This window comes from Phocoena sinus, chromosome 14 (genome assembly GCF_008692025.1).
Source record: "Phocoena sinus isolate mPhoSin1 chromosome 14, mPhoSin1.pri, whole genome shotgun sequence".
Lineage (NCBI taxonomy): Eukaryota > Metazoa > Chordata > Mammalia > Artiodactyla > Phocoenidae > Phocoena > Phocoena sinus.
Window position 1 is genome coordinate 2,754,164 of NC_045776.1, and position 22,502 is coordinate 2,776,665.

Genomic DNA, 22,502 nt, shown 5'->3' on the forward strand with positions numbered 1-22,502 from the left:
CGATTTGAGGAGTTTGTGGAGGGCCTTGTGAGTTTTGTAAACTGCAGGACCTACCTGGCACGGGGGAGGTTTATGACTCAGTTTATCTAGACCCTCTCTCTTCCCGGGCGGCGGGTTCTGAGCAGAAGGGTGCTGATTCTAAATGAGGAAGGGGCAGCGCCAGCCTGGTAGCACTCTTGGTGTGCGACACAACCAGAATAGGCCCAGATCTCTGTGTGTGTGTCACCAGGTGTGGGGAATTCCCTCCGGGGAACACAGGCGTGGGATGTTCGTGGAGTCAAAGCCAAGATAGACACTTCCCCCGGTTCTGGGGTGTCCTACCGTGCCCGTGCCCTTCCTTCAGGAAAGTGGCTGTCCTTTCTCTCTCTCCGTCCACTGGTCACCAGAGAGCGGTGTAGATGTCCTGCCACACGCCCATGCGATGTCGTCCTTGGCGGTGGCATTTAGGTGGCAGACGGCGCCTGAACGCTCGCCGTGGCTGTAATCTACCCTTTGCCCTGCTGGAGGCAATCTGGCCGAGCTGCACACACAAAACAAATCACTCCACTTGTGATGGCACCTCTCCTTCCCCCTCGCTGTCTTGCTGTTTGAAAACAACAGCGGTGCATTCCTGATCTGTGCTACTCATGTTCTCAGTCTTACCTTTTTAAAAGGCAAGAGATCAGCAAGTTTATTGAAACAAAATGTGAAATGCGCTGGTCTTTGCCTCTGTGACGAGTTCTTGGAATGTCTGACTTCCTTTCTGCCAACTGATGCACCAGCTCTGGCAGGCTTCAAGGTCGGGGAAGTCCTGCAGGAATCTGGAAGCCTGTGATGGTCACACACCCCTCTCCGGTCAGTTTCCTTTATGGGAAGAGGAAAGATGCAGTGAAATGAAGATTGCACTGAGAATATTTCCTTCCTTCCTTCCTTCCTTCCTCTTTTTCTTTCCCTTCCTTCCCCCCCTCCCTTCTTTCCTTCCTTTTTTCCTTCCTCTTTCTTTCATTCTCCCTCTCTCTTTTTTCAACTAAAGAAGACATAATGGAGAGACCCATTCCAAGCCCCCTCTCCTAACGGGATGTCAGATCTGCTAAGAGTAGGGCATCAGAGTGAACCCTTAGCTTTGCTGCCAACAGTTCCAATCTTGTAAGGGCAAGAGGAAGCTGGCCTTTTAGCGTCCTGGGATTTGTCAACAGAAGAGCGGTCACGAGAAGGGTCATTCCCACTTGACTGTGCTCCACGAGTCTCCTTGTGTCATGTTCTGTTCAGTGTTGGGCATGACATCTAGAGAGTGGTTAAGACAAACTAGAAACATTTCCAGGACGGGGTAACAGAAGCCAGAAGAGGGGGTTTCTTTCAGAGAAGACAGGTGTCACACGAGACAGGTGAGTAGTTCCGAGGTGATTGGAGGTCTGCCCTGAGAAATAGCTCAAGTCAGAACTTGGGGATGTTTTGCATTGCAGACCTGGGACTAGTGGGCAGAAGGTACAGGCTGACTTTGGCTTAACAGACAGGATGACCTGAGGGTCAGGCCATTCAGCAGTAGGACAACAGACTCCCTGACCCTGGAGAGGTCAAACAGAAGCTCCATGTTCACATGTGAGGGGATCGGTATCGGGGCCCCTGTGCGGAGAGGGCAGTTGGAACCAGATGAACACGCAAGTCTCATCTGATCAAAATACTTCAGGCTTCTCTGAAATTGTGCAGAAACTTTGACATCATACGTTCATTCAACAAATTCTGGGTGCCCGCCGTGGCTAAGTACAGGCAGGCCTGGATACCAGAATAGAAAGAGGAACAAAATAGCACATGCTTTCGGCGCTCTCACAGTCGGGGGGTGGGGGTGGGAGGCAGACGTCAACATGAGTTCTGAGTCAGAGGGCTACAAGCTCTGGGGGTGTAGATGGAAGAGGGATGGGGTCCACCTGGGGAGAGAGGTCAAGGAGCTCGGAAAATCAGCCAGATGCCCACGTGTCCTCAGGACCGGGTGGCACCCGCCTGAAAATTTGGCAACAATTTTATAAAATGCTTGGGGTAATGACTTGGAATTAGAATCTGCATTTGGCATCAGACCTTAGTTGACTTGGATCATCTGTAAGAAGATCTTGATATGAGAGAGAAAAGTGACATGTGAGTTTCCGCAAGGAAGAGCCTAAGGAAACGTATTCTGCGAAATGCCCCTCGGTATATTTAGAACATATTTTGAATTGTCAAATCTGACAAGAGGCAAGGGGTGGAGGTCATTGTCAATTATCCCTTGATGACATTAACTCAAAGTGAGGCTTCAGGCAAAGATCCACAACATGTATCAGTGGGGAAGTTGCCGTGACAAAAGCCGGCATCAGCGCGATAGCCTGCCTTTGTGTAGATTCCGTGCATCTGTCCGGAGTTCCTCTGTGTGTCTGCCGTCGTGCAAGGACTAGAGACAAGCCAGGGGTGGAAGTCCAGGGCTCAAGCTTGAACTCGAGACAGAGAGGGTGAGACCTTTTAGGTAAGAAAGACAAAGGCCGGGAAGGACACGGGTCAGACCGTGTTGCACAGTGAATTGTCTTAGTCTAGGTCTAGGTGATACACCTTTCAGTCTTGAGGTATATATTCAGGACAGTAGCAAAAACGAGCTAATGTTTTAAAGGACTGTGTGCTAGGGACTGAGGTAGAAAGTTTTCATCTATTTTAACTCATTTGAGCCTCACAACACTCTTCAAAGCAGGCATTATTAGCTCCATTTTATAAGCAAAAAAGATAGAAGGTCAGAGAAGCAGATACAGCCTAGTCAAAGTGACACAGCCAGAAACTTGTGGCCACACCATCAGAGCCCGGTTGCGTTGGGCTTGCGAGCCCTCTGCTCTGTTCTGCCTTGATGCCCTGCATGCAGCCTAGCGACGATGATGAACTTCACGGGACGTGCTACCGCTTTCCAAAGCACTGACACCCATCATCCCATGGGTCCCCACAGCCATCCTCCAGGTAAGGGGTGTACCTAGCATGGCCCGTCAAGAGATGGGTGGAGGGGCATCACTGGATCAGAACAAGACATTTTGGATTTCTGCGTTCATATTTCAGAAGTATCAAAGTTTCTCTTGGCTGACTTTCTGTAAGTTAAGAACTGACATACATAGAGATGAAAACACTGACTGCAATTTCTAAGTGTGACTTCCAGGTGGGTCCTACAGTGAACCATTAGCCAATCTTGCCCAGACTCAGTCTTTCCTTCTCTCTCCGTTCTTTCCTTCATGCTCCAGACATCTGCTTTCCTAAAACTAAGTTGTCAAGGCCCTTATAGTCATGTATTGTGATTAGTTTTTCCTTCTATTCTACATTTATTCTAACTTTTTCTTTCTTTTTTTTTTTTAATTTTTATTTTTTTATTCTAACTTTTTCTTAATGGAAAGTTACACACACTCATTCATATTCATCATCCAGGTTCCAACAATGACAACATTTTGCCAAGATTTGTTGGTATCTTTTACTTTTTGTCGTGGTTGTTTTGACTTGGAATCATTTAAGTAATTCCCAGACGTCATGACATTTCAACTGTAAATATGTCACTGTGCGTCTCCGAGGGATGTATTTTTAAAAACCACAATAACAGGAATGTTGCATTCCTCATGTTCCTCGAGGCTTCCGTGGAATTTCTTCTCAAACCTCACTCCTCGCTTGGGTTTCCATCACCCAGTGTCTGGGTCTTGGTCCCAAGTCTCATTCTCAGGAGTGAGGTGGTGGATGTTCCCTGGGCATGCTCTGCTTGGGGGCTGGGTGGTGGACGGGGGCTGGATATGGGGCAGGGGGGTGGGGGGCCTTGGCGTAAGGGATGGGATGGTTTGAGTGCCCGTCCGGCATGGAGGTGGGCTGAGGTGCCCCGCAGGTACCACCACATCTGGGAGCGATTAGGCTGTGCACTGAGAGTATGGGAGGGTGTGGGCGTGGGGGGGGAGGGAGGGGCTGCCACTTCCGAACCCCCAGGGCTTCTTGGCTAACTACCCCAAGAATAAGATTGGCGCCTATCCCACGGTTGTCTGTGTAGCCTGTGGTCAAGTAATGCCTGGGATTTAGTAAGACGCCTGCTGGTGGACCATCACGGACGGCGATTCTCGGTGCCTGTTTGTGACGCTGTGTTTGGCCACCTGTGTGGCCTGACTCGCCCCGTGCGGGGTAGGCCACGGCTCACAGAGTGGCAGGCCCACCCCTGTCTCCTCAATCCTGTGTCTTTTCAGCTTTCTCGAAGCCTTGTTAGGGTTCCACATAACCGAGGCGCAGGCTAACGTATTAATGAATCATGTAACATTTCATCTGGGATCAGCGCCCTTCAGTTTGAGGTGAACCCTACAGAAACATAACAAACCACCATTCAAGGAAATATTTGAAAAGTTCACACCTGTCATGAATGTACATTAAGGTTTTAGTTAGGGATCTGCCTAGGAAACTTGAAGGTTGTAAAACCCCCAGAGACCACGTCTTCCAAAATTCTTGTTTATACGAAGGAAGCTGGGGTCCAGAGGGGTCACGTGACTCCCCCGCACCCACAGGTACCTGGAGTTTGCAGTCTTACGGCATTTTTGTAATCTTGTGTACTGAGTGTGTGTCGTTCAGGCATCTCTGTGGTCCCTGATCTGTGCTTTCTTCACCTTTCCCTCATTCTCATTCTTCCTTCTTCTCAGTTCACTTGAATGTTCCCCCACTGTCTGTAGGTTCCCCAAGGAAACTCGGGACGCAGTGTTGTTGTACTTTTGTCAAAACTCCGTACGGATCTGATCCCCCCAAAGTCGGGAGGAAAGCAGATCGTCCCGCTGGAGCATCAAACACAGCCACGAATATTCACACAGTCTTACTTGTGGGACCACTGGAAGCTTAATGTGCATTTATCTGGGGCTCCTTTTCTTTTTCATCATTTACTTTGCTGGGGTTTCAACGTGTTACCCACCCTACTCCGCAGTAACGTGCAAGATCCGGAATGTTCAGGGCTCTTCCTACAGACGGGAGGATGGAGGTGAGGGGAACCCCGCCGTCGCCCTGGTACCCATAGGCCTTCATCCCTGTTCAGCTCCCTCACTGCTTCTCCCAAGCTCGTCGTCCTGAAGTTGCCCGCTCTCACCACTAGATGGCAGATGGCGGTCACACTAGAATGTAAAGGAACCCCCATTTCAAACTCATTTTTTTCATCACTTCTGTCAGCAAGCAAGTATTGAGCACCTACTGCATGCCAGACAGTGGGCTTAGTGCCTGGTGAGGGCACTGCCAAGATGAAGACATATGAAGGCGCGCAGGCCTTGGCCGTCTGTGGCGATGGCATTCCTTCCGCTGTCCCCAAAGCGAGCACCTGCTGGACTCCTGCTGGGATCCAGGCACCTGGGATGCGGGGGGGTGCATCGGACGCCGAGTGCTCGTCTCTCAAGGGCGTTTACTTTCTCCTGGGGGTACACACTCAGTGGTCAAAAGGACAAATGCACAGCTTTCGGAAGGAGATGAGTGCGGTAAACAGAGAAAGGCCGGGAGTCGTGAAGAGGACTGCCGGTGGCCGGCAGGGCCTCTGCGGACGTGTGCCCTCCTCCAGAAGGACAAATGTCACATCCAGGCCGAGGGCGAGAAGGACAAAGGGCTGGAGGGGAAACCACGTGGTGTGCGCAGTCAAGGAGGCCCACGAGGCCGACGCAGACGCGGGGAGGCAGGGCTGTGGGAGCTCAGGCCGGCGGGGGCGGAGCCAGAGGAGCGGCCGGGGGCGGGGCCGCGGGACCCTAGAGGGCGGGGGTCGCTGTGGGCAGACGTGACCGCCCTCCTGTCTGTCGAAGGCCACTCGCCTTGCTGTTGGCGGAGTGGATTATCGTGTCTGCGGGAAGCGTTTGGGTCGTGGAAATGAAGGACCCTGTCCTCGGGCTAGGAGCAGACCGGGCGCGGACTGGGGTCCCGGGTCCCGAGCGTGGAGGAAGGACAGACAGGCTGTAGGGAGGACACATCCCCAGGCTCCCGGGACGTCCTGCTTCCCGGGCCCCGACCAGGATGTGCCGGGCCTGAGGCCTCCACGGGGGCCTGCGTCTCGGGGCATGTGCACGGCGCTCTTTACCAAAACGGCAGGGCCGGGACCTCGCATTCTTAGAGGTTCGGGAACAGGGCAGGGCAGCTGGCCCCGTGGTCTGCGCCGGGCGCAGGAGAGGAGCGCTGGGCTGCAGGGCGGGGGCAGCCAGCGTCTACACAACATCTCCGGTCCAGAGTCCGGGGGACGCTCCAGAGAGAGAACCGAGGAGGGAAGGGGGAGCAGGCTGGCAGCTCTGCCTGGAGGGCACTGGGAAGCGCCCACGGTTCAAACATTCTCATGGCATGAGGGGAAAGCAGCCGCCAGCCCCGCAGGGAGAAGGGCCGGGCGCTGTGGCTGCGTGAGCCGAAGGAAGGACAGGACGGAGCCGGGGTGGGGAGACAGGAGATGGGCCGAGCCTGGCGGGGGCGGGGAGGATGGAGAGGGCTTGGGATGCCACGTTCTTCCGGGGCAAGGGGTGCAGGAGGTGTGACTGCAGAGGATGCAGACTCTTGTATTCGGGGAATAAAATTGTCCATCTTTTTGTAATATAAACGGAATACTGAACGCATCTGTCCGCTCAGGCTGTCGTCACAGAGCACCACAGACTGGGCAGCTTAGACAACAGAAATACATTGTCTCACAGTCTGGGGGCTGGACGCCCAAGAGCAGGGCGTCCGCACGAATGATTTCTCGGGAGGCCTCTCTCCTTGGCTTGTGGACGGCTGTCTCCTTGCTGCGTCCCGCATGGCAGAGGGAGAGAGATCTTGGGTCTCCTTTAATTTTTAGAAGGGCACAAGTCCTGTTGGGCCCCCCTCAGTCACGCCCCTAAAGCCCCATCTCCAGACATAGTCACACTGGGGGTTAGGCATCACCAGTGGATGTTGGGGGATGCAATGCAGTCCGTAACAGTGAACATCTCCCCGAAAGGAGCCCAGGGAGAGAGGGCGGGCGGGCGGGGGAGACGCAGGAGTAGAAGGGGATGGCCATTTGGACACAGCGTCCGGGCACAAGGCGAGGGGAGACGGAGAAAGTCACCCCCATCATGCCTGGGGTCAGCCCTCCGAGGACGCGCTCTGCCAAAGGCTGGACCGAGCGGGTCTAGGCGGTGAGCTCTGCCCACAGGCCTTCAGGTCCCGGGGACGATAATAAAGGCCCAGCGGGGCTTGGGGGTGGGGTTAGGCAACTGGGCCCTCCCTCTGCGCGGAGCTCCGATGTGGCCTTGGTGGGTCGGTGGCGCACTTGTCTCAGGGCTCCAGGGGCTCGCGAGCGAGTGGATTGTCTTAAAGGTGGGGAGAAGGTGCTGACTGTGGAGAAGGTGGGTGGGGAAGAAGCGTGGGCACCCAGGGGGGAGTCTTTGAGGCCACACCAGGCCGGGCCCAGCGTGGGTCACACAGCAGCTCCCCCCCCCCCCGCCCCTGCCGGCCCCATCCGCGCGGGTCCTGCCGGCCCCCGGGATCCAGGTGTGCAGACCTGGCGAGGGGAGCGTAAATCCCGGAATTTGGCAAAGATGAAGCGAGAAGCATGGCTCCAGGTCCAAGGCCACATCCCAGGACACGAGCTGGGGGCCCAGGCAGGACGCAGCTCCCTCCTTGGAACTGGCCCATTCACCTGCCCTGAATGACTTCAAAGGACCCTGGGGTTTCCTACTTTACTAAAAATACTGGGAAGGTTCTGGAAAACAGTGCTTGGCGAGTGAAATGTGGGTGAGTAGACTTGAAAGGTCTTTCTAGATTTGCAGATTTAAGCTTTTTTCTAGATCAAACTTGTCAGTGAGTCCACCTATAAATACGGTTAGTTTCACTAATGCTGGAAATACTTTTGCTTTGGGGAAAGACTCATATCTAATGTTTTTGGTCAGCATTTGGAAATATCGCTAAAGCCCAATATACACACTGTGCTTTTCCACATTCTGGTGAACAGATAGGCAGCGTTATCTGCATCCCAGCGAGTGGGCTACACGTTGTGGTGGAGAAATATTATTGTCCTTGACAAAAGCTTTGTGCTTCTTGGAGGCTCTTCCCCTAGATCTTTGCTTGACTTGTCGCCTCACTTCATTCCACCCCTTCTCGGAGCAGCCTCCCCTCCCACGCTGTCTTATCTAAGTGCAACCATCCTCCTTATTCTCTATGCACTTCTCTGCTCTGTTTTTCTTCGTGGTACTTGTCACTATGTGTCATATATGTGTATATGCATATGGTTGTTGTTGTTTATTTGTCTCACACCCTGGAGTGTCTTGATCTCTCAGGGATCTGCAGATTCATTAGACCAGGCTGTTCTTCTTTCTCTCCCTGTAAATTATCTGCTGAATGGCCGTGTTTTCCAGAGGCAGGGATTCCGTCCAGGGCAAGAGTGAGGTTCTGATGATGTCGTCATCACCATCACCATCATCACCATCACCATCCTGATCACCACCGTCCTCACCATTACCATTATCCTCATATGTAAATGACAGCGTCCTGGAATACAATAAAACAGCTGGAAACATAGGCCTAAGATTTAGGGAGTAAGATTGAAAATAAAAATTTGTATGCAATTAGTCACTCTTGGCAAAAACCGGGAAAATACGTGTTCCCTTTAAAGAAAAAATAAAAATGAAAAAGAGATCAAAGTACTGCTAGGTGATGATGCTTCTGGAGGAATGAAGGTGGAGGAACTGTAGCCAGTTAAGGGTCAGACACAGAGCTGCCAGGACGGGGAGCATTCCATGCCTGCGTGAGATCAAGGCAAACACAGATCGTGACGAGACTGCCGTGCTTTGGAAGAAGCCCGCCTTTGTGAATGGGGAGGGTGGGCGTTCTGGGGAGCGTGGAGACAGAGTTCCGAGTGCAGGGTGCACCTTTCACAGCGCCAGACATGGCAGAACTTCTGCCACCCATGGCAGAACTTCTGCCACCCAAATGCCTTTGCTCCTCAGAAGACGTACAAGTCTGGCCCTTGGCTGGACACCTGCTGGGTTTGTAATGAACCAAATTAAGGAGTCTCTTTTGACATGTTTGCTTGGAGAACTAGAATTTAAACTTGCACTATTAATAGAAAACGTTTAGAAGCCACGTAAATCAGTTACATAACTATTAAATGGAAGAAAGTGGTCATTGGAGATTCTCAGACCATTTCTTGTATCATAGTATCACTTCAGGAAGCCACGAGGAAGCATCTGTTATAATGTAAGACTTCAGGGGAGAAAAAGAGTGAACTTACCGCAGGAACTACTGTGACGAACTTACAATGTCACTGGAATACTTTCTCATTAAAATAATTTGCAAGGCAAATAGATAAGTGACTATGATATAAAATGTCTGGCATCAATAAAGCTGCTTATTATTTTCAGATAAATTCTAGATTATGTAACCATGGGCCGATACACTGTAAAACGTTTCTCAAGGGCAGGGACATGTTTACGTGTCTAATACCTTACACTGTGACTGTCACTTTGATGAAAGATGAGAGGGAAAAGAGAGGGGTTCAAAAGAATTTGTGGGGTTAAAAAGAAGTGTTTCCAAGATGTTTGAAATTCCTTTCAATGTCCTGTACTGGATCAAGTCCATCTGAAGACGTGGAAAGAAGCTGCAAATGAGAGCAGTGTCGGCGACCTTAGAGGGATTGTGAAAATTGAGGAAATGCCAAGAAAGAGACAAATGTCGCTCTAGCTTTTTAAAATAATAAGATGGTAGATTCACACAGTCCATAGCGGTTTGCCTGAGCAGTCTTCTGGAAGATGGCATTACGGAGATGGTCTGAGAGCACCTGGAAGAGGAAGCAGTTCACTGAGAACTGTGTCACTGGTCCCTCCACATCATCCCCTCCCGGCCCAGGACTGACATATCATTGTATTCTGGAAATGTTTATTGAATAAATACAAATTGTTGAAACAATCGTGCTGAGTGTAACCGCATTTCCTCCTTTGAAAGCTTGAAAAACATTAGTAAATGGACAAATTAAGAGAGAAATCATGTATCTGGACTGCAGCGAGGGGTCTGACCAGCTCTTCTTGCAGAAAAGTGAAAAATGTGACCTGGACATATGTACAAATGAAAAGATCTCTTCATGAGTTATTTACTTGTTCACTCAAAAGGTATTTAATGAACCGCTATGCAAATACATTTATAATGACAAATTGATATATTTTTAAATTTATTTATTCTTGGCTGTGTTGGGTCTTTGTTGCTGCGCGCGGGCTTTCTCTAGTTGCAGCCACTCTGGGGGCTACTCTTCATTGCGGTGCGCGGGCTTCTCATTGCGGTGGCTTCTCTTGTTGTGGAGCACGGGCTCTAGGCACAAGGGCTTCAGTAGTTGTGGTGCGCGGGCTCAGCAGTTGTGGTGTGCGGGCTTAGTTGCTCCGCGGCATGTGGGATCTTCCCGGACCAGGGCTCGAACCCGTGTCCCCTGCGTCGGCAGGCGGATTCTTAACCACTGTGCCACCAGGGAAGCCCCCAAATTGATATTTTTAAAATGCGGGACCTGATCCGGATTTGGAGGAGGGGTCAGGGAACTCTCAGCTGAAAGGCTGTGGAGGCTGAATCCTGAAGGATGAGCAGGGAGGCGCCAGGGAAGGCGGGGGAAGAGCTTGCAAAGGGAGAAGCGTGACTTAGTAGGGAAACGAAAGGGTGCAGATGTGGGAAGAGTCAGGATGTGTAGCGGCCAGAAAGGCGGGACCTATTGCTGTGCCAGGGCCAGGACTTCCGGTCCTGATTTTAAGTGAAAACGTGAGACACGGATGGCTCTCCAAAGCAGATGATGACGTGATCTGAACTGTATTTCTGAAGGCTCGTCATGGCTGTTGGGTGAGGGGAGTGGAGTGTGTTGTGACCCAGGGTGGAGGTGAGGAAGGCCAACACCAATGTGTACCGGGGGCAGAAGTGGCAGCATCTCGAGATGCTTTGGACGGGAGGGGACCGGATGAGGGAGTGTGAAGCTGCTCTCAGATTTCCTGGAGGAGAAGCCCATGGGGCCCTTTTCTGAGCGGGGGAGTCAGTGAAGGAGGAGCAGGTACCTGGAGGGAGGGCAAGGGTCAGGCTTGAGCCACGCGTAGTGGAGCTGAGAGGACGCCGTCACTGGTGTGCGGCTGCCTCGGGCTCCGAGCTCTTCTGTATTCATATGAACAACTCCCATGACGACGGAGAACACGCAGGACAAATGCCGAGGGGGGTGAAAAAGGAACCCCATGGTCCACAGTATGGGGACAAAATACCTTGCTCCCGGCCCTTTGCTGACTCATCCCAAGGGAGACTCCCAAACAGAATCTTCGCGGACTGCAAGCTACTCTCCGCATCCCATAAACATCACCTTACTGCTCTAATGTGGAGAAGGAAAGAAAGAAAAGCACGTGAAGGACAAAGAGCTTTGATCTCATTTACTCATCACACCAAAGCTCCTCCCCCAGGGGAGGAGGACCCACTGCATTGGCCAAATGATCCAGGTACCTGTCGATGCCCCTTCCTAAAGCGGGCAGGGGAGGCGGAGCTCGCAGAGGACGCAAATTAATTAAGGCAACCGTTCCAATAAGAAAGCTTCTGGAACTCTCCATCTTCTAAGGTCATGGCCTTTGTGCGTTCCTGTGGACACACCGACGCAGAGTGAATAGCATCGGACACTCGATGGCGCTGTCCTGTGCTCTCACACTGAGGGTTGGGGCCTCTGGGAGGGATGTCAGTGCAATATTTTCGCCTCTGTTTCATAGTTTGGAAACCTGGAGCACGAAAGGGGGTGCTCTGTGGTATCGCCCCTTGTGATGAGCTGGAGCTGGAACTGACCGGTCCCCAGGTTCTCTCCTTCAGGCTCGGCTCTTTCTTCTTTACCATGCGTCTGCTTTAAACGTCAAGTGTGCCGTTTTCCCTGGGGTTCTAGGATGAACTGGTGGGCTCTGCTGGGTTCCCTAGGGTTTTACGAGCAAACAAGACTGGGTAAAGAGGGTGCCATGTTGTCTGCCCACCTCACCCAGAAACGGGCACATTACACGCTTGTATTGGTTAACCTCTGTGTCCCTCTCCTTGTATAAATGTTCTCCCGGGGCTTCCTTCACCTACAGAGCTGGAAACAGCACAGCCTGGAAAAAGCGAGGTTGACTAAAAGCTTGGATGATGTTGGGGATTCTTCGGAGAGCGTGTGTCCCTGTGAGACACTCACCTGATCGCAGTCTCAAATAACCAAAAAGTAAGAGTGGAGGTGAAGAGCCAGTTCTAGCCCTTCTGTGCTTTGCATTAAAATGATGCATGCCCCTCACGTGTCGTTGTAAGTTGCTTGGTCCTTTTCCCCACGTGCAAATGATTTTGTGCCACGTTTGCAGCAGGAAATCTCTCTAGCCGTAGGCTCAGGGCGGAGCTGGGCTGATTCTTTCAGGGATGCGGTGTATGTCCTTGGCTGACGCCCAGGAGGACACGCTCAGATGGCGCAGAGCAGCACGACGAAGTCACGTGGGGTTCAAGGGGAGAACTCACCTCTGGCTGATCTGTAAGAGGTGGTGCTTGCTCTCAGGGGCGTTGACCCAGGAGGCAAATCTATGTCATTGTTACAGTCGTTCACATCCTGTCTCTTTTGGAAAATGACCCTTTTATAGGTTTGTCTTGGCAGCAACACCAAAACCATGCAAATTATTTGAAAAAAAAAAAAAAAGTGGGCATTTCCAGTAATCTGGTCTGGAGAAAGCCATACAAGATGCAGCCAGCTTGCAATGAGCTTGACTTCCCCATAGAAATGAGGTTGATGAAAGAAATGCTTTTCACCCAGGAGATGCCATGGGAATGGCCTCGATATTGACGAGGGGTGGAAGTGATTGCCAGGCTGCAGTGTTCTCTGTGGGGGGCTGTGGTCCTGGGCTACCTCGGCTCTCCCTCACCTGTGCCCCCAGGCTCCCCAGGAGAGGGGCATCTTTTCCATACGAAGCGGCCACCATCTCCAAGCACCTGCCCATCACCGCGTGCGGTGTGTCCCTTGCTGTCCCTCGGTGGATAACGCTGCTGGCACCACTTATCCAAACATCTCCCTGGTCCTGCCAGCGACGGTCTTATTATAGATCTGTGTGTGTGTCTGCTTCCGCATCACACGCCCATGTTTATTTTAAAGACACGTCACCTGTCTAATGAATGACTATTGTCCGGGCAGCCTTGCCTGATTTTGGATTTACTGACACTATTCTTTTAAATGAATTAGGAGGAAAAAAAAGTCAACGGGTAGAGTATTATGTGTGCTGCGTCTCTAGCTAATGATGGACTATTAAACTTGGAATGTGCTTCGGAAAGCCAGGCATCTTCTGCTGTCACCCGGGGCTGGTTTTGCAGGCTTTGTTTCTATTACGTTCAGAAACAGAGAAGGAGACCACGACTTGGTCTCACACTTTGGAAACAAATGGATGGGGCTGATCATAGACAGAAGGAAGGAAGCCTGTCTGTCTGTAGCAACAGCAGCTGCCTTTCTGTATCACCCTGCCTCCTCTGCTGTGTGCTTGTGGGCTTCTTCTTTTTCTTTTCTCTCTTTATTTTTTTTACTATGTACGACGTCTGGCTATTTCTTCCTTTTCACTTTACTTTTAAAAAAATTCCAAATAGTTCCCCTTTAATATTAGACTAGGGCTTCCCTGGTGGCGCAGTGGTTAAGAATCCGCCTGCCAATGCAGGGGACACGGGTTCGAGCCCTGGTCCGGGAAGATCCCACGTGCCACAGAGCAACTAAGCCCGTGCGCCACAACTACTGAGTCTGCGAGCCACAAGTACTGAGCCCACATGCCACAACTACTGAGCCCGCATGCCACAACTACCGAACCCGCATGCCACAGCTACTGAAGCCCACGCGCCTAGAGCCCGTGCTCCGCAACAAGAGAAGCCACCGCAATGAGAAGCCCACACACTGCAACGAAGAGTAGCACCTGCTCGCCACAACTAGAGAAAGCCTGCACACAGCAATGAAGACCCAATGCAGCCAAAAAGTAAATAAGTAAAATAAATCTATAAAAAAAAATATTAGACTAAACACGTTAATTTTTTAAAAAAATTGGAAAACACTGGTTCTCAAAAAGAAAAAGCAACTATCTGAAATCCCACAGTGAAGAGATAACCACTGCTGTTAGCATTTTGGTCACTATGTCTCCAAAGAGTTTTTATATATGATGCGATAGCTAATATAATAGGATAGAGTATCCTACATTCTCCAAAATGAGATTACATTTTACATGTGTTCTATAACCTGTTTATTTAATCTATCATGTGAACATCTTCCATGCTAATAAATTTTTGTCTACCATATCCTTTTTAGTGGTTACAAAGCCAACTGTTTTCTGGATGTATTATTTACTTAACCAGTTTTGTTTTGAAGGGCCTATAGATTATTTTCTATTTTTGAAAACAGTTAATATACGGAAAGCTCTGATAAGCATCCCTGGCTCACCCATCTCTGGGCACCGTTCCCGTCTCGTACCCTGATCTGAAAAAGCAATTGAAGCATTTTGTCAGTGACCATCCAGACAGGCTCTATCGGTTCTCCTCTGCTCCGGCTCCTTTGCCCTCCAACCTCAACATTTCATTCATTTCGTTTTAAAGCAGGCCCCTTTCTTCTAAATTTTATTTTTATTGACCACCTGGCTCTTGTCTATCTGCCATTCTCGTTTCGGGCCAATTCTCTCATCTCTGGTTAAAAACAAGAAGGTAGAGATTCGGATGCTGAACCAGTCTCTGACTTTCAGGGACCAAGGATGGACCCAGTCCTGTAACCTGAGAAGTATCTCCTTTCCCTTCTCTGTGCCACCCCAGGGCCTTGACACCTCTCCTGGCCCTCTGCACAGAGTCCCCTGCGGTCTCAGCAGTGAGTTGTGTCTCCGCCTGTGGGTGGGCCCCTGGGTCCCTGAATGATAAAGGAGGATGTTATCCTGACTGCCCTCGTGCTCACCTTCCATCTGTGCTCAGTTAACTTTTCAGTCAATTCCTGAACGTTTCCACTGTTTTTCTCCAGGTAATAAATGCTGTTGGGGAGGTAGACATTTGCCTCTACCCTGTAATTTGTTTAGCTCTTTGTGCAATAGATTTCATTTAAAAAAACAAGAGGTTTATTTGTTTTGACAAGTCCACGTGCCACCCTTGTGCTGTGCCATGAACATGTCATAATATAAAATGGTCCCTGCAATTAGCTCGGTGGTGCTAAGACTTAGAAAATGGCTGCTTCATAATTTTGGACAATCTGAAACTCAACCAAAGCGCTCTCTACAAACACCCTCGTTTATGAGATGGCTGCTTCTTGGGTTTCAGTGAGGGGGAGGGCAAGAGAATCCCCCATCTCCGGTCTCTCACAAGCAGTGGTGGGTAGAGAACCCCCGGAAGAGTTTAGGCAAAAAGTCCACAGAAACAACAGTTGGGTCGAACAAGGAAGCGCCCCTCCCGTCGGGGCCTCTGACGCCATCATCCGTCTGTCACGAGTCAGGGGATGGATTCTGCTACACGGAACATCAATGGAAGACAACTTTGACTCTCTACATCCTCCATCTTTTGGCCCAGGCTTGGAATCAGATCTAAAATATACACTCACTGGTATTTCTAGTAATTTCTTCCCGAAGAGTAATTATTTTTCATATTTCTCGACATTTCTGGTGCCATTCTAGCTTGGGTTGGAATCTGTTTTTTTTTTTTTTTTATTAAAAAACTTTAAAGTTATGGGATAAAGATACAGCCAACAGTAAGCCTCCTTCTCTTTTTTCCCCACATTTCTCCAGGTGGTCTGGAGGGTGTGTGTGATGGTGTACTTCACAGACATAAATCACACACAGCATTACAATAGCACCATGAACTCTACATTTACTTTAAAACACCACCGAAACATCTGACTGAGACAATTAGGAGGCTGGTTCATGTCTTGTGATGGTTAAGTAAAAATAGAGACCATGTTATTGTCTGTGTTTGGTAAAATGTCTTACTCATTTAACATGCTTTATAAATAATAACATTAATAATAGTGTAGCTGAATCACTAAATGTCTTCTCATTTTTTTTTTTTCTCTCGCCAAGTTCGAATACAGCCTTTCATTCTCTCCTCTTCCCATTCACCCTGGCTTTTCATGGCAGTTTAATGAGTTATTTTCAGCTAAAATATATTGTTGTGTTCTTCATATACACGTCTTATTTATATCTACCTCTTAAGGATGATTTTATTGTTTGCACTTTGGAGAGTCAGGGCTATTAATATCACCACTCTGGGGCTCAGAGAGGTTAATTAACTTATCAAATGTCGCCCCATGAAAAGTGGCAGAACTTGCATCTGTCTAGTTCCGAAGACTGACTGTTTTCTTCTCTCTGGAGCTTTCCTGCTTTAATGCTCTGGGGGCCTCAGACTCAACCACTTAAAGACAGCTGGGGTCTTGTCCAGTGCTACAGAGCACCTGGGGGTCACAGGGAGCATTTTGCACAATGTGCACGCGTCTTTCTTGCAACTCAAAGTCATTGTTAATAAATGCAGCCGCCATATGCCTTGTCCACTTTGCCGTCCACTTTGCCAGCATGTTCTGTGAGCTCGTGTCACAGGCCACACAGCCAGCATTGCACGGTTACGGGTGTCGGTCGCCTGCACGTGATGGAAAGGTGGCCCCGTTCTTTCATTAAGAGGCTGATCGCACCTGGACAGGACAGATGTGGTTTCTGGTTCCGGAAGCCCAGCACCCAGACGGACAAGTGGGCTGCACTGACACACACGTTGTGATACGTGAGTGGACGAGAGGGCAGGTGTCCTGAGGGTCGGCTGAGCTCTCTGGGAGGGCTTCCCAAGAAGGGATCCCTGGTTCCCGGGCCGAGACTTGAGAGGCAAGGGAGACTGGAAAGGGATTGAATCAGGGGTTTCAGCTCTTCCCACCCAGGTCCACAGCCTGAAGAGACCACAGGGCTCACCTTGTAAAACTTACACTCCAGCGAGATGAGTCTGAGCCCCCGATGAAGCCAGTGCACAAATGCAAATTTGTTTACTCTTACGATTACTAAATTCAGCCATTTGAAAGCTTTAAGTAGTTAAATTTTGAGTAGACCTGTATGACGAAGAAGCTAGTCTAACTGTTTTAGTCTTTAGAAAATATCGATAAAAGTTTTCAGGCAAAGTTCTGGCTTCTATCTTTTGTTCTTTGTGTGGTAGGTTGATTGGGTTTCTTTAAGAAAGAACACTGTAAACAAGCTTTTCTTCAAATTCAAATATGTCTTGATGCTTTGGTCAAAACTCTGGGGTTAATCCAGGATCCTTGAGCTGGACCCATGTTGACTGTCTTTTTCCCATATAGGTAAAGGGAAAAGTTCTATACTAAAAAAGATTTTAGAAGGAAAAGCACATACATACAGCCTTCCAGATAATTTTCAAAAAAAAACTGCTCTGCATACATTTTGCTGCCCTGGGTCAAATTCCCATCCCTGGACCACAGTCTGTTGAATACCCTTCCTTCCCATCCTGACGAATGTCCATCCTTAAGCCCCCTTTTCTGATCATCAGCCTAAAAGGAAGAAGACGCTGGTCTTGAAAGGTCGTATGGACAACGTTGACCGACATTGTGCTTCATAAAAGCCAAATATGACAGGAATAAAAGAGACCAGGTGGTTACATCACCACCTTTTAATTCCAATGCCGATCGTCGTGAGGCCCGGGGCTTGGGTCCTGGAGGCTGCTTGGATTTCTTTTAAGTTCTAATCAGGGGAGTCAGGGAAACTGAATTATTGAAGTAACAAATCATGCTAGAAATCTATCTTTTGGACTGGAAATGAGGTTTAACGTGTGCATCTCCTGATAGGAATTTTTCCACGTAGACTGGACCTTGGATTCACTCCTATGTCGTGCTTTACTATCAGAGCAGAGGGAAATTTTTAGATATTGCAGGGCTTGCTTTTATCATAGGTGTTCTGAGTGAACGATAATGATGAGACATTGCCGGGCCTTGTTTTCCTCTCCAATGGACTGAGAAGATGTAAGGTGAGCCAAGCAGACCTATGGTGGGTATTCTTATTTTTTGACATATCTCTACTGGATCATTTTTTTTTTTTTTTTTACTAGGTTTGCTACTATGACCACAGATATTTCAATTATGAAGCTAGCAGAAAAGTAACCACATATATCTCTATCGATAAAATTTACATCTAAATCTCCATCTGTATCTATGCCTTTACCTGTATGGGATTTGTATCTAAATCCAAATCTATATTGTATTTAGATCTGTATTGATATTCAGAATATGTGTGTTCGAGAGTAAAAGAAAGCCTGGAGGAGATAGTCATAAGGTGTTTGGGATGTAGTTGTGTTTTTAGCATTTGAAAGTGAAGGTCTGAGCTTCCCTGCTGGCACAGTGGTTAAGAATCCGCCTGCCAATGCAGGGGACATGGACTTGGTCCCTGGTCCAGGGAGATACCACATGCCACGGAGCAACTAAGCCCGTGCGCCACAACTACTGAGTCTGCGCTCTAGAGCCCGCGAGAAGCAACTACTGCCACAACTACTGAAGCCGGCGCACCTACAGCCCGTCCTCCGCAGCAAGAGAAGCCACCGCAATGAGAAGCCCGTGCCCTGCAACAAAGAGTAGCCCCCGCTCGCTGCAACTAGAGGAAGCCCACGCGCGGCAACAGAGACCCACTGCAACCAGAAATAAATAAATAAATGTATTTTTAAAAAAAGGAAAATGAAGGTAAAGTTTTGCTTTTCACTTTTCCTGCTTTCAGAAAATGATGGATGTGAATTCAGGGGTGACCCAAAGCTTCTGCACCAACAGTGGATTTGTGGAGCGTCACTGACAGGTGAGCTGGTGTGGAGAAGCCTTGGCGATTCTCTGTGTCCTCACCTGAACACAGCCCTGCTCCCTCCTGAGGTGAAGGTGAACAGGACTTCTCAGTGCCTTTCTCCAGGTAACCAACTGCAGCACACTGAGAAGACGGCTGGGTTCACTTCTCAGATCACGCCCCGTCACACCCTCAGGCTTGTGACAAATCTTAAGCTCGTGTGAGAACTGATGAGTAGGAAGACCTGGCTTTATTTTCTGCTTTTTCTCCCGGCATCCTCACCTTCTTAATTTCCTCTTCCTCCCTTTTTTCTGAAAAAGAGAAAGGAAACAAAAAGATCGACTGCCACTTGCCTAGTCCAGGATCATGGAGGAGAGGAAAGCCTTTGGGATGAGACCGTGAGCTCCTGCCCCAAGGGGAGCGGTGAGTCAGGAGGCTGTGTATCGGGAAAGGGAGGTGAGGAAGAGAGAGACGTGCCTTAATCCACAAAGGAGTAGTAGCGCCACATCCCTTGAAACAGTGTGGAGATGAGTGCAAATATGTTTGAAATGTCGGCTCTACCCAGCACATGGAAAGGCTAAGAGGGTGCGTATCAACGGCATAAAAAGAACACTGCTCCTGGTCTCAGTGCCCGCCGCCAGACCCCCCTGTGTGTTCCGTGTTTGGTCGGAAGGGCTAGAATTTCCCGAAATCTCAGTGGGGAGCGCAAAGCCTGATTCCTCCCCTTTTCTCATCTCACCTCTGTGGCTCTCACCCGATCAGGTCTTACACGTACCTGCCATGTGCAGTATGTGAAATCTTTGCCCCCAAAGGAAACTGCTCCTCTGTTGTAGGTGTTCTACGGAAGTTTGATCTGCGTTTCACTATAATTTCAGAGGTTTAAGCAGCATTGCTTGAAGAGACTCTTCTAGAAGTTCAGCATCCCAGGGTCTGCAATGTCATCTGGCAGTCTTTTAAACTGGCCATATATACACCCTGCCCTTTATGACTTTTCGGAATGCATTCCAAGATAGGAACGAGATCAGGGTGGGGGACTGAGAATAAAACTGAAGACACAGCCACGATACCAGCAACAAATGATTTTACATTATTTATGGGGATAAAATACCATTCGTGGCCTTTATCCGATGCCACGGAAACGACATGATTTAGGTCCCTAAGGGTGGCCAGGGTAACACTTGAGCAAAGAAGAGAATCAGGGATGAATCATCTTTTTTCACTCAGCTGAAGGCAGGACTTTCTCTTATTTTTATTGTAGTTTTTTTGTATTTAATATACAAGAATTTGACAAAGTGCTACAGTATAATCATCTAAGAATATCCATTTTACCCCATAAAATTATTTATATCCAGTCTTAAAATGTTAAATATGTCACTATTACAAGTGAGTAACATAAAACTCAGTTACACTATTAAAGCTCGTAACGTGACACAATGTTATCAATCACATTCCCTGTAAATATTACACTTTCCCCACTTTCTTTAATTTTGCATTTTTAGTGTAACAAATTGAGATTAAAGTAGCAGCTCTTGTTCATAATCTCTTGGCAGTGAGTGGCAGAGAAGTTACAAGTAGAATGGTGACAAAGCAAGTCACACGAATCCCTAATATTTAATAATGTTTCAAATAGATTACTGAGATTTAAGAACCTGAGTGGTAATCAGCCCTGGATCAGTGTGGAGGGTAGCGTAATTACAGGGTCGTTGCATTAGACCACTTTTGAAAAAATCCAGGCCATTAGAGAGAGGCTTGAATTAAATTGTGTAGCTTGGAAGAAATTGAGATATTCCTCTTGGAAGGTTTCAGTTTTCTCTCTGTTTTTTAATGAACTCTGAATGTTTTACTTTAAAGACTGAGTAGCCTGACAAACACGGACTTATTTTTTAAATACGCAGGTTAATACAGCTTAACACAAAAGACTGCCTCTCTGTATCTTCCCCTGGAACGTTCAAAAGGCAAAACTATTTTCCCGTGAGTGTTTAAAAATGTGCCGGTGTACTCACTCGTTATGTTTCTTAAGACAACAGAGCTGTAAAAAAATTCCCTTTTAAAATTTTCCTAATAAACAGGGGGACATCTTTTAAAAGTTGTTGAGATTGGTTCTGAATTGAGGACTTTCAGATAATTACGTTTTAAAAAATGTACAGTTAACCGGACTTTCTCTTGGCCATCATACACACATCAGTTACTTTGTAATTGGTTACGTAGCATCATCTAGGTCATCTCGTCAAACTTTTCCACCCAAGTCGTAAACTTGGCAAAAGGAGCGTGAGCTTTCCAGACGAAAAACGGACTCCCTGTGTGCTGTAATGTTCACGTTGAAGTTGAACGTTCTCCTCTGCACGCATCTTGAATGTATCCATTTCACCTAAAGTGTGTCTCTGAGAATTTTTATGGCCAAGAAATGGAGATGCCGGCTACCGTGCTATGAGAAGGCCCCGTGGTCTCTCCTCCATTATTACCAAGCGTCTTTGCTGTTGCCAAGGAGAAGCCTCATTGCATCCACAGCAAATTCAGAATTGGTTGCATACGGCTACATAATGATGTTTACCAGGGAGCTTTGTTGTCACACTCCTGTAAACGACCACGACCAAGACAAAGTCTTTGCCTGCCTTTCCAGAGAGGGTTACCAGCCATGAGCCCCAAAGGACACAAGTAGGTTTTACACGGTTTTTGAGCGCTGGGTACGAGCCACGTTGTTAGAAATGGAGACACGACCATCGTTCACATAATGCAAGTACTTTCTGTGTCTATAAAGAAAATGCTGCAGAAGGGGTTAATTTTCCTTTGGAAATGGGAGAATTGAGGACGTCACAGGGTGGGGGGGGTGACACTGGGAGTTTGCAAAACTGTGAAGGACGGAGGCGGGGAAGGGGGTGACGCTGGCAAGGTATTAGGGATTCAGGTAGAGAGCAGTTTCTATAATTTATCCCGTGACTCAGCTACCGTGTTGGAAACAGTGGTGACATGTGATGGGAAGCCCTTCCTGTGCATAAGCTCATTGACCCTCACAACAATTTCATAAAGCACATCCTACGATGCTCGTCGTATTGATGAGGAAACCGCGCCTGTGGAGCCAGAGCGGATCGCCTGAGTCTCGAGTTAGTGGTGTGGCTGGGAATCCCCCCCTGGGCTGTCTGACCCCAGAGAGGAGTCTCAAGTGGAACCCATTCACTGAGACCATCTATAAAGTGCAATTTTAAAATATATTATTTAGGCCTCTTCTATGTGGTGTTAAAGCGATGGTTCACGCAACTGAAGATTTAGTTGGGTAAAGGATTAGTTAAACTGGATTGACCTCATATAAAGGAAGAAAATGTAAAAGAAGAAATAAAGTTGGTGGGGAAGAGGAACTACATATACACATATTTAAATGATTGAAATCCATACGTATGTATATATATTCCAGTTTCCTGTTGCTGCTGGAACAAAGTACCACAAAGTTGATGGTTTAAAACAACACAAATTTTATCTTACAGTCCTGGAGGTCGGAATCTGAGATGGGTCTCACAGGCTATGGTCAAGGTGCTGGCAGAGCTGTACTCCTTCCAAAGGTTCTGGGGAAGAACCTGTGTCTTTGCCCTCCCAACTCCCAGAGGCCCCTGGATCCTTGGATGGCGGCCCCTTCCTCCGTCTCAAAGCCAGCGGCCTATCACCTTCCAGCTGCTCTTCGCAGCTGCTTCCGACTTCGCATCTCTGACCCTCCCACCTCCTTTTTTCCCTTATAAGGAACCTTGTGATGACATTGGTCCCTCCAGGACAACCCGTGAAAGAGGAACAGAAAAGTATTCAGAGAACAGA